Genomic DNA, 13,523 nt, shown 5'->3' on the forward strand with positions numbered 1-13,523 from the left:
GGGATTATGATATCTAAATACAAAATATGCTGACTTCTGAAGCCACTTATTCAGAGACATATCTAAAATTAATTTAGGCAACAAAAGACAAAACAAAAAATTGAGGTCAAAAGACATGCTAAACATGCAGGAGAGAGGGAACATTTGTACATCATGCCTCAGTAAAGTAAGTGACTTCCCTCATTCTTCAGACTACATTTAGTTATATGCTGTCATTCTCTATAACTTGCACTGGCTGGGTTTTCATGGTAATGACTTAAAATAATCATAGTGCACTGGGGCAGGAATTGTGCACTGACCATGACAAGCTCAATAAAATAAGAGAGTTGTTCTTTGCCTTTGACTCACGTTTTGAGTCAGAAACTTCTTACAGCTTTAAACCTTAATTTGCTCCTCTTTTTAGGAAAAGCTGTAAGTTAACGTTAATGCTTTTATGTTTGGGTATAGCTTAGATCTTGTAAATTAGAATTCCAACCTTGAAAGACTTCCTTTTTTGGTGCAGCATATCTTATTTGCTTGAGCTCCATGGTTACTGGCCCTGTTGTCATTCTCAACTTTTCTGACTTCAATATTGACTTCCACAAAGATCTTTGCCCCTTTTGTGTGGCCATCACATCCTAGCTGGCTGCTAAACTCTCATGACACATCTATCATGGTATACAGCTGTATGAGCGCACATTAATTATCTCATCACTCTCTGTAGTGGAGGGAAATTACGATGGCGTCCAATGAAAAGTGGTTGAGTGATGCACAGATGGAGGCCCGATACTCCCACCAACGTCTTGAAAGGTTTCTTTAATTAACAGTCAGCTCATGATGAAGAGATTCTGCTCTGGCAAAAACTGTAGCCCACAGCTGCCCGAAACTAATTTTACAGTGTAGTCGCTTCCCAGAAATAATTAATTTCCCTACATGAATCCAATTGGATAGCCACAGTAACCTTTCAGCGTGACTAGAAGGCCATGCATGGGCAGTGATGATTCTCTGTGCTGAAGTATGAGGAGAAGAGTGTCCAAATTTGGCTAATTTACATGTCATCCACATTCACAAGGTACTCTGGGGTACACAAATGTATTTATGCAAATAAAACGGATTAAATTGTGCTTGCTCCAAAAAAAAAAAAAAAAGTCAACAGCTTAAATCCACACTGAAAAGTTAACTTATGCGTCTCACGTCTGAGATGTATTCAAATGCTTTTGTATTGTTATTCAGAATGAGTCAGCTTGACAGGTAAGGGAGAAAATGTACAGTTTGGCCCTGCTAATTTAACTTTAGTAATATTAATCTAATATCCACTTTTATTCCTCAGAGCAGGAAAGTGATTACTGTCAGCAGAAATGTTAAACCTGAGCTACCCACTTCTTTTTCCATGTATCTGTCTACCAAATGTTTCTACCTTAAATAACAATGTCCAAAAAATTACAGATGATTTTGATAGACCATTTCACAAAAATGGTGCTTCCTACGACTTTCATTAGCATATGCATAATCAACAGAGAGTAGCTGATACCAGTTTTTACTATGAGCATTTTTCTAAACACATCTACTCTGCTGGTATGTCGTAAGTACACCATCTGGCTGCAAAGAGCATCTTTCTTAATTAACAGCCAAGAACATTGGAAAATAGTGTTACAATCCTCCCCGTCTGGACAGCTATGATATTTCTAGAATTTGTAGAATTTTTTTTTTTTAATTTTTTTTTTTTTTATGTTGGTGAAAAGCTTGTGTTGATGTCAAAATCAAGAAAACATGGTGATTCAGATGAGGCCAGTTGTACAATTTAATATGGTGTCAAATTATTACACAAGATTAAACTACATACCACACATAAAATCACTTTCTTACCTCAAAATAGTTTTTAATATATATATATATATATATATATATATATATATATATATATATATATATATATATATATATATATATGTCCTATTATATTGACTCAGAGGCTTACAACTTCTCCCATTATCTCAGAAGGTTGCTGCTCATGTATCAGTGATATTTCACCCCTTTAGTTCATTACTAATTGGAAGAAATTATGGTGTTACAACTTCACCACATGTTACAACATGCCCCAGTCTCCTGTACTATTATTATATTCAGTCACATGTAGTCACTAGAAATATCAATGGGGATTATTCAGCACAACCACCCACACCTGAACCTACGCTCATGCCTCTCTCTTCCCTTTCTCCAAAATTGTGCTTTCTTACTTCCTGGGACAGAGCAGATACAGTATCTGCAATTTTTCTGTCATTGTGCAAGACATGATGTTCTACTGGTTAATTAATGCAAAGTCACCAGCAGGGGGACGGGGAACGGAGCTTGGCTTTCAGACAGATGAGCCAAATGGTTCTTTGTCAAGGCCGACTGGGAGGTGTGAAAAAAAAAAAGAAAAAAAAATTGAGAGAGGAGGCTGTCATATTGGTATGTGACTCACCGGATGTCTTTTCAGTCTGAGGCTGGAGTATGACCTTTTGAGAGCCCTGTCCACCCACAGCAATCCAGCAATACTTTCTTCAGATAATAATTTCTCACTGTGTCTGCCTGTCGTTTACGCTCAGAAACACAGGATCATAAATAAGTCCGCCCTGGAAGGACTGCCATAGGGAGAGGGAGAGAAAAAGCCTGAGGAAAAGAAGCAAAAAAAAAAAAAAAAAATATGAACGAGAGAAAACAAGCTTGTAGCAGCAATCTGAATTTCTGTGAAGAGCGTTCCATCTTGTACATCATAATATCTGGGGAGGATGTGATGTGTCTGTGAAATGCTTCTCGGCAGAAGTCGAATTTTTTGAAAGCTAGCTGAAATGAGAGTGCAGAACTGGCCATCTTTTCTCAATAGCACCCCTGCAAACATGTGACTGTAAAAATGTTAATCAAAATGTGCATATTTACTAATATACAAGATATAACATCACTATATTTAGTGTCAGGGTATTGCATTCTCATCAACCTGGAGCAAAAATCAAACAGACCTTCTTGCCTTTTGCTCCTAGTAAAATGAATGAGTTAAAATTTCCAGTTCATACATTCAGTCAGTTAATAAAACCATAAATAAACTGATAAATAATAATGATAATAATGATTAAAAAAAAAAATAATAATAATAATAATAAAGTGTTAAAATAACACTAGGGTGAGTAAGTGGTCACATAATTGTATATTTGTCTTTCTGGGGAAATGTAGGGTCCTATGAAATAAGTTTTACTTTTTGCAAAATTCCATTTAATTTGATCAATTTATATTTAATTTTATAAAAAATTATGTTTTATTCTAGACTCTGTTTTAATGGTTAAATTAAATTTGATGAATTAAGGCCCAACATAATGTATATTAAATGTTTCCCATTAGTTTTCTGGATTCCATTTATATTTATTAAATATTATAAATATTATAATATTTATTAATAAATTAATAATCAAAAGCACCTCTAATTAACTGATTTCATCACACACACACACACACACACACATATATATATATATATATATATATATATATATATATATATATATATATATATATATATATATATATATATATATTTTTTTTTTTTTTTTTTTTTTCGGCTAAATAAATAAAAAACACTTTTGATGTTTAATATTTTTATGGAAACAGTGATATTTTTCAGGCTTTTTTGATAAATAATAAAATAATAAATGTCTTTACTGTCATTTTTGTTTAGTTTAATCTGTCTTTGCTGAATAAAAGTATACATTTAAAAAAACAATATTCGTACTGACCCCAAACTTATGGACAGTAGTGTATGTTGATGGATCACCCGCAAAAGCTTTATGGTGCTACCTGTAAGGAAGCTAGAAAGAGCTTGGAATAGAAGTGTTATCAGATACAATAAAATCTGATTTCCTTGACGTTATATAGCAGGAAGCTGAGTAAGTGGGCGGTTGTTGAGATGTTGAACTGGACAGTGAATACTGCACCAAGATTTCTGGCTGGCTGTATTGTTGTTGAGCTCGTAATTCCTAAAGCCTCAGATTCAGCTCGGTATGGTGACAGTGAGGCACAGTGTGAATTACAGCTCATTTACTTTCTCTTTCACCATTTCAAAGAAACAGCACTGTAGATGTTAGCACTACAACTATCGCCATAAAGACACACTTGAATTACAGTCACAGAAATACAGGCAAATGGGTACGAAAGTGCCTTATGAAATGAACTGCAATACAAAATTATTTTAATAATAGTGAATGTCAACAAATCTCCCAGCAATGTAAGCTTGCACAAAGGCTGTCTAATGAAAAGAGCTGCCCCAGGCAGGATAAGCAGTGTATTAGCAGTGAAGAGTAACAACACACTAATGATTACAATTATCAACGTTACTTTCCATTTCAAAAAAAAAAAAAAAAAAAGAAGACTTCCTTTGTTAGCTTTGAAAACCTTTGTAAGTCTTTAAATTGGAGTAAGATGATTGTCAACATTGACATCAATGGGACAGAGTTTCCTCTAGTGGGTGAAGTGAATCTGGGTTTCAGCACACACATCATACCAACTTTAAAGGCAGGCTGTCATGCATGTTTTATCAGAAGCAAAAAAACAAAACAAAAAAACACACACACACAAAAAAAACAGGATATATCCACGGCCTTGCCTGCTTTGACAGGGAGCAGCCATCCATCAAGATGGAGCTCTGAAGCAGTCGGCATAATTTGGGTGTTGAACAACGTGAGCAGCTTGGATGTGTCTGATGACCAGCTAATGAACGAATCGGTATTCTGATTGTGAGGTCCGCATGTGCCGTCTGACATTTTGTTTTTCCTGTCTACACACTGGCTGCCAACTTTACGGCCAAATCGGATTGTGGTCCACGGTAAATTTCCATCGTCATACTCTTACATGAGCAAATGAGTTTTTCTCATTTGTAAGAGCATGGAGGCCCAATCTCAAGGAACAAAGACTGCCGACCGAATGACTGGAACTCGTAAAAAAGCACTATGTATGTAAATATATTTTATTGCACCACTCTTGAACTTATTTTTGAATATAAATAAGAGGGGTGCAGTCTATATACATGCATAAGCTATACGCCTATACATCTGGATCTGCATTCATAGGGGATAGCGATCTGCGAGGAAGCCTTGGATTAAAATTTACATCTCTACAGAACATCCCTGAACTTTAGAGGACCCAATGACACGCTTATTGTTTACTCGTGTTCACTGTCCTTTATAATGTGGCCCCAAACACATATTTCTTATAGCACCTCAGCTGGGCATTCAAGCCCAGACCAGATGAACAGTGAAGTCTAATGTAATACCAGCTCAGTGACAGCAGTAATGGGTCATAAATCCCAAGTTCAGGTAGGGTTTGATTGTAAATCAAAGGCCCAGACTACAGAGCTGATTTAAATCCATCACAGACTGGTGCAAGGTTTTAAAGGTTTTTAAAGAGAGGCGGGATACTTTATTGCCTAGGAAATGGTCTGTCCTTAGTTCAGCACGTCAGCACATTGTGGGAAGAGCATATGGCACAGAGCGAACATGTGGCACTTTTAAATCATGTATGCTAATCTGATGGCGTCGGGTCGGGTTTTGAATGGCATTTCTCGCTCAGGCCGATCTCTGTTACCACTTGTAGAGAGATGGCATTTAAAAAGAATGCTCACTGTCAATGACAGTCCGGCTTAGCGTTTGAGCTCACGTGAGGTCCTCATACTTTGACATTTGGCGGTTGGCTTCTTTTCACAGCAAGGTCACCATAAAGATAAAAATAATCTCCTGTGACAAATTTTAGAGCCTCACTCTACTGCTCCATCATCTTTTTTGAAAAATTGTTCCAGATAATGCTGACTCAAAGGGAATTCTTTGATAGGTCTGATGAATTGTCTTGTATCTGTAATTTAAATGGCTCTATCGTCTGTTTAAGGAGGAAAATAACTGTATGAAAGGGCCTCATGGGATTCCAGATTTGGACAAATCCATGAAAATGTTATCACAATAGATGATAACTGCCTGGGCACCCACAATTCAATTATTCCAACAATTTCTGTGCAGATTGAAAGTTACTATTTTAACCCCTTATTTTACAATAGCAACTTACTACCCATAACCATAATTACAAACAACCCAGAGCCTTCTAGAGGTGATATCAACCGGAGGTAATGGCCTGTGCACTGACAGTTTGTAATCAGACAGGTACAGTTACTGCATTTTGTGGAATACCCTGTGATCACTTCATATCTGTCTTGTAAAATAATATCTCACATTTTAGCACCTCAGGCATCTCAGTTCAATACATGAGTATTGTTTCATCCGTCAAACAGGGTCTACATGGATTTGCAGAGACAATGCAGATAGATAGATAGATAGATAGATAGATAGATAGATAGATAGATAGATAGATAGATAGATAGATAGATAGATAGATAGATAGATAGATAGATAGATAGATAGATAGATAACAATAATAATAATCTGCAATCTGCATTATCCACAATAATATACTGAATTTATACTGAATCTTATATGTGTCATAGAATATATGTCTTGACAGTTTATAACAGAATGATTATTATGCCATGATCCTAGTTATTCATCATAAATGTCATTTTGCATGCTGCCTTTCATAATTTATACTGCACAGCGGTTAAGGCAATTATGTATCTGTGAGCATCAGGTTATTATAGCAAAAAATAATAATTTGGCACCTAAAAATGATATGGGCGTTTCAGCACTGACAAGAAAACAAAGTCCTTTGCAAGTAATTTTCTTTTTTTGACAAACAAAAGTTATGAATCACTGAATCATTGTGAGACGTAGCCAGTGATCTAAACTAGGAAAACAGCTTAATGAGGATGTCTCATTTCAAATGTAAAAGTGCAGAAAATATATATATTTATTTGTTCCTCTGTGTGTTTGCATGTACTTTCAGGGACATGCACATTAGAAAAACCTCTGGCCTCAAAATGTTCAGGTTATATCATGATCCTCAACCCCACTCAAAGATCATATATTTACTTACGAAAGCTTAAAACTTATGGTTAATGAACATTAAATTTCTGTAATCCTGTTTGTACACCAGAAAAACATATTGGGCTCCTTGCCATAGTATAGATGTGAGAACATAATAATCAATGCAGCCTTCAGCCCTAAATATTACTCATTCTAAGTTAACTTGAGAAGGGTATGCCTATTCCCAATTGTAAGATGCTTTCAGCATTATAGCATTCAGTTTTAATGATAGGAACTGTGAGTGTACTGTAATCTCTTTAGAGGGTTGAGGTCTTATTCACTCTCAAGAATCCTGGTCTGCCAAAGGCTTGAAATGAGAGATGGTGAGGTGTACCGGGCCACTACACCTTCTTTGTTCACTATGTCTGTGGTATCTTGCAGGCTGAATTTCAATCAGAATTTTAGATGCCATGTCATGTCCTATAAAGTCCCCTTATGATTCCTGTGTGCACAAACCACCGCAATTGGAGTCATAACATGCTCCGGGGGCAGTACACATAGTACATGTTGAGAAGAGTGTTTTCCCTGCATTTGTAACTCACTTTTGTTGAGGTAAGAAAACAAACACGAACAGCCCACTGAAATCTGCCATCTAATTCAGGCTTTCTTAAGGGCCAACAGTCAGACTTGCTATATTTCAGATGGCTACGTGGTTCAAGTGGAAACGGTGCAATATTAATTAATAACACACTGGACAGTACTCATTTAAGTAGTGCTCTTGGTCTGTGTATTTGGTCAACATTTGCCTCTCTATACTTACCAGTGGTTCCAGTTTTTAATTGCTCAGGCAATATTTATACAGACTCCAAAACAAATTACCAAAAAGTGTTGTTTTTTATTTTGATAGCACAGGATCACAAAAACTGTTTTGATACAACAGTTTTTTCAGAATTCCTGTCACCAGTGACAATGCCACAAAAAGGAGAGAAAACATCAAACTCATTGAAGATAAGTAAACAGTCTAATTACAAGCAAAATATGAAATACTACATACTTTGTGTCACCTAATTTAATCAAAAACACTTCTGGTTTTCTCTGTGTAATAGTTAATTTAGTATGCAGTAAATTCAATATTACAAACTGTGCAGTGTTTTTGATTAAATTTTTTCTTATTAAATTACAAAAGGGATTTAATGCAAAGCAATGAGAGTTTTTCTCTCAATATTGTTTGATATATTCAAAACCAAAGCCAGAACAACACACCAAATCTGCAAAACCATACACTAATTATAAACCTTTGACTCAGTTTTTAATTTCATAAAGCACTTTTTGCAAAAAATACAACACATAATTCTCCTTTTCCTAGCGTTTATACCGTATTGGCGCAGGGTCCCCTGTTTGGCACATCGCTCTCAACTTCTTCCGGTCTAGGGCATCTCAGGGGCAGCATTGTTTTGTTTCATATCTTGCTTGATCCGGTCCATCCATCTCTTCTTCAGTCGACCGATCAACCGACCTCAGACATCAGAACTCGACCTTCTCCAAGTCCAGGAATGTCATGTGGACTTTTTCTCTCTGTCTCTGTATTTCTCCACATGTAGACAGTCAGCATGGATATCATCGATATTTCTGCATAACTTGACAAAACTGCACTGATTGGGATGGTTCTGGTGATACTTCGGAGACTTTCATAAATTTTCATTGTATGACACAAAAGGCAGAAAAGTCTGTAGTTGGTAAATTCACTGACGTCATCTTTCCCATCCAAATTGGCACAGTGACACTGGTCGTCCAGGTTCTAGATGGCTTCTTTTCTGCAGTCATCATATTGTAGAGTAATGCCAAGATATCAGCACCCCACCGGCCCATTAATTTCCAGACTTCAGCTGGAATATCTTCTGGTCCTGACGCTTTGAGATTCTTCATTTTCTTTATGGCTGCCAATTCTTCGGCTACACTGATTGGTGGGACAGGTCCAGAAATGGGCTCAGGGCTGGGAATCGGTGGATGTGAGAACTCTTCATTGGAAATCCGTGAGAAATAGTCTCACCATCATTGTAGGATGGCTGATGTTTCTCAACGTAGCAGATGGTTTGCATCCTTAACATGCACCGACTTGTGATGGAAGCTAGTAAGGCGGTGGATCTTGTTCGCCCCTTCCCGCGTATCCAAAACCCTTTGTCATACAGGTCATTGTAATGTTTTGCATTAGCTTTTGTTACTGCAAGCTTCACAACTGATGTAAGAATCTTGTATTGCTGCAAATCTGTGTCCAGTTGTGTTCGAAACCAGGCCTCATAGGCCATTTTCTTAGCCTTAATTGTTGCTTGAATTTCCTCTGTCCACCACCAAGTTGCCTTGTCAGTAAACCGCCTTAGCTGCCTCGTCTTTCATAGCACATTGATGGACATTTTATGAATATGGGTGGTGATAACATTGCAGAAAGTCTCCACTGGTTGTTCAAAGTCAGTGTTAATGGCATTGAGGGCTGTTGCCAATTCGTTCTTGTGTTCAAACCATTTCCACCATCTAATTCGCTCATGCTCTGTCATCTGCACATGTAGTAGTTGTTGCAGACACATCCAGACATTGAGGATGAGCAGCTGGGGAGCTTTATCATCTGAGAGGTTCACCTTGGCATCAAGCACTAGCCTCAAATCTCGGCGACATAGCATCCAAAAGTTGATCTTTGTGAAGCGCTCTCTGGAATAGGTTGAGAGGGTCTCTTCTTAAAAAAGGTGTTAGCGATGGCACAGTCATGCAAATCCCCAATGATCAGGACATGCTCATCTGCTCCAACACATCCTCTGGGCTGCCAGTGTGGAGGGCAAATAATATGAATGGTGGTTGAGCCCAGGATAATCGTAACTGAGTTAAGGAAGTCAAAGATATTATCAACCTCAATGACATTTTCCAGGAATTGTTTGCTGATTACCACAACTATTCCATTTCGGGTTGTCTTGATGCCATAGTACACTCTAAAAACTGCTGGGTTGAAAACAACCCAATTTGGGTTATTTTGACAACCCAGCGCTGGGTCAAAAAGGGACGAACCCAGCGCTGGGTTGTTTTAACCCAACCAGTTGGGTTATCATATTTAACCCAGCCTGCTGGGTTGCCTTTTTTATGGTTTAAAATGACTATATTGCAGGGTTTAAAAAAACAGAGCGGGTGTTTTTTTTATCACTGTATTTCAGAAGGAAAACTACTGTATTTAGAAAATGTTCGATATCATTTCGCATGTGCTTGATAAGGCAGCGTTTGTGAGCTCAGTACCGCTCTGCAGCCGTTACAGGAGAAACCTACCTCTCCCGCTCTTAGCGCCTCCTGCTGGCAGAAAATAAACTCGCAGAGTGCAGCCATGTGGGGAAACAATGCATTTCTACATTAAAATTAACCCAAATTGAGCTAGGCATTAAACCTACAAATGTTATTCATTTTAAATATCACTTTTACACACAAATAATAATTACCAAAAGGAAAATATTTATTAAAAACAAGAGAAAAGTCAAAAAGTAACATGTTAGAAGAAATGCAGAAAAGGATGGCATTAACAGCTACAGAGTTCATAAACAAAGCATTGAACATTTGATGAATATAACTTAAGATCAAATTGGACTTTGTTCATTTGTATATATTGTATAAAAATATACGAAAACACATACAATAAATTTACAATTAGTTAGGTTTTTTTCCAACTATTCTGGCATGACAGTACACAAATAAATCACATTAACTTTGATATTATAACATTTAACAGACGCATGTGTGTGTGTGTGTGAAAGAATGTGAGCAGGTGTATGAATGACAGAGTGTAAACTCTTCTACTAAACAACACAGAAAAAGCATTTAACTTTTTTTTTTTTTAACAAATTATACACTTACAGTTTGTTTCATAGTCCATGAATACAGATCATGCATCACGGTCAATTTTCATGATCTCTTTAGCATAACTGATGTAATCATGAAGAAACCCCATCAGCACAGCATGTGACATCTTCTACATCATCCAGGGCAGCGTCCTCCTTTAAAACCACCGCTGCATCAGTTTAGGGGAAAGAAGATTCTGCTCTCTGACCAGGATTCATCCAGTCACCGCCTGTTCTTCATCAGTGGCCTAAGAGAATACACATATGAAAAAATTAAACATTTAATTAAACTATCCATTTTCAGGTAGAGGTGTATTCACATCCGTAAGGATAGGTAAATAATCGGTTTTAAAGTTTCAACACTTTGTGCGGTTGTTTAATGTCTCAGTCCACCACAGCGCTCCATAATGCTATAATGGCAGCACTAGTGTGAGGACATGCGATATTGTTTGAATAAATATTGCTTTCAGAAAACTTCTTTACTGAAACATTAAAACAGACATGACATTCACATACCTCACAATATTCATGTACATGGAGGGCTGCTCTTCAAACCGTTAGTTCACCAAATAATTAAAATGTTTATAATTTACTCTCCCCATGTTTTTCCAGACTCATACAAACTCTGCTCATTTTTTGGAAAACGTATGAATATATTTAATATTCTCTTTTTGTGTCCTCCATTGTTGGTCTGGGAAACCAGTATTTTATTTTGAACATACATGTTTGCTATCATATAATTTAAGATGTATTCATATATAAATATCAGAATTTACTTCTACAATAACTCTATATTTATGAAGCTTGAAAATACTGATTATCTAAACTATAAATGGATTAACAAATATTATGAGAAAACTAAAAATATATTAATTTATGTTGTAAAGACAGACAAAATCTTATAGGTTTGGAATGACTTGAGGGCAAGTAAATGATTTTTTGTGTGAACTTTACCTCTAAGAGCGAAGACCAAGAATAATGACTCTCCAAATCAGACAACTCCAAAGTTGGTTTGAGTTCTGCAATAAAAAACACAGACATCAATGGTCTTAATGAAATGAGCACGTAATCACACTGTTGTTGCATCAAAATGTGAAGTAAACTGGCAGGAGACGACAGAAAAATTTATTTTCTAAAAATAACTTACATAAAATCTCAAAGGAATGATGCTCTCCCATGTCTCTTGCTTTTAACATCTACAAAAACAAAAAACAAACATTATTTTACTCTTAGTAAAAAAACAACAACTGATAACATGAAATATGAAGTTTACTTGCCTTAAACGATCTTTCCCTCTCTTCAGAAGAAGCTGAGAAAACCTCCTCCTCACACAAGCAGACTTGTGTGTCCTTAACTCCAGTTAGTTTGAGTTCTGCAAAGAAGGGGCATCAATGGTTTCAATAAAATATTAACATATACATACATACATATATATAAAATCACATTGTTTTTGCATCAAAATGTGAAGTTAACAGGCAGGACACAACAGAAACATTAATTTTCTAAAAAAAAAAAAGTAATAATAATTTAACTTACATCAGTCTCAAAAGAATGAAGTTATCTTGTCTCTGGATTGCAACATCTAAAAAAACAACAACATTATTTTAGTCTTAGTAAAAATAAAGATAACTTGATGTTATTCTGAAGTTTACTCTCCTTAAACCGTCTGTCCCTCTCTTCAGAAGAACACCTCCTCCTCATCCTCACACAGGTCTGTGACTCCTCACACAAACAGCTTCTGTGTCTTTAACTCTCAGCGCCAGGACAATGAAGACACAAGCTTGACAAGTCTGAAATATTACATGTAAAACATACTTTTAACAGTTACCACTTCAACAGCCTCAAAATAATTATGCTAGTCTTTACTACACAATGCCGTTTCATTTAGGAGACAAACATACATTCAGTTTAACCGCGAAAAAAAAAGACAAATTCACATGAGCGTAACCGTGACCATAACCGTCTGTTAACGCCTCAAAGAGAACAGATAATGTAAAATCTTATGTAAATATGACAAAATACATTCACAGACGTTATATTAAAAGTACATCCTCCGTTCAATAACGTTACATGAGGCAGTTAAGACCTCCGTGTCCGAGGCGAAAACCGCGTCCGTTTTTTTATATATATATATAACGTTAAGCTCCTTTGTTTCCGCCTTTCATAAAACCTTCCGCCTTTCATACAACCGGGTAAACAATAAAAGATAACTTTACATTTTGAATATTTAACGTTACTTACCATAGTCTTTCACTCGCTTCTCGCTTCTATCACGCTGAGAAAATGGCGGCTGCTCGCACTGGAGACGTACGATTTTGACGTGACGTGCGTGCTCTCCTTCACGTCCGCGTCCTCAACCCACCCCGCTGGGTTAAAAAAAAGAGTTATTTTCAACCCAAACTTGGGTTAAAACATCCCAAAGTCCTATCCAACGGCCTCAACCCAGCAGTTGGGTTGAAAAAACAACCCAGCGTTTTTTAGAGTGTAGATGATCTTATATCCCTTTCCGATGTGCCTGGCCTTGGCTAGCTTCCATTTTGTGGAATACATCCAATGTCCACTCGCCGGTTCTTCAGGAAGTTTGCTAGTTCGGGGCTGCGCCCCTTGAGCTTATCGATGTTAAGTGTGGCCAGTCAGATTTTCTTATTTACTAACGTCTTTAACCTCACCTGTCCTTGGGCAGGTAGCCCTTGCCAATTTCTCATGTCATCCAGATGAGGACAGCATGCGTCACCTACGGGGG

The 13,523-nt window shown here is 36.9% G+C and overlaps 2 long non-coding RNA genes across 2 annotated transcripts; both read right to left on the reverse strand.

Annotated features, from left to right (window-relative positions):
• Window positions 1-10,384: 10,384 nt before the first annotated feature.
• LOC127971072 (uncharacterized) lies at window positions 10,385-11,982 on the reverse strand. Its single transcript, XR_008156742.1, has 3 exons — window positions 11,928-11,982; window positions 11,735-11,799; window positions 10,385-11,028 (listed from the first exon to the last, which is right to left on the reverse strand). It is a non-coding gene; the product is annotated as an uncharacterized LOC127971072 (long non-coding RNA).
• Window positions 11,983-12,054: 72 nt separating this feature from the next.
• LOC127971071 (uncharacterized) lies at window positions 12,055-13,272 on the reverse strand. The gene is made up of 3 exons (XR_008156741.1): window positions 13,022-13,272; window positions 12,317-12,570; window positions 12,055-12,152 (listed from the first exon to the last, which is right to left on the reverse strand). It is a non-coding gene; the product is annotated as an uncharacterized LOC127971071 (long non-coding RNA).
• Window positions 13,273-13,523: the final 251 nt, after the last annotated feature.

This window comes from Carassius gibelio, chromosome B14 (genome assembly GCF_023724105.1).
Source record: "Carassius gibelio isolate Cgi1373 ecotype wild population from Czech Republic chromosome B14, carGib1.2-hapl.c, whole genome shotgun sequence".
Taxonomy (NCBI): domain Eukaryota; kingdom Metazoa; phylum Chordata; class Actinopteri; order Cypriniformes; family Cyprinidae; genus Carassius; species Carassius gibelio.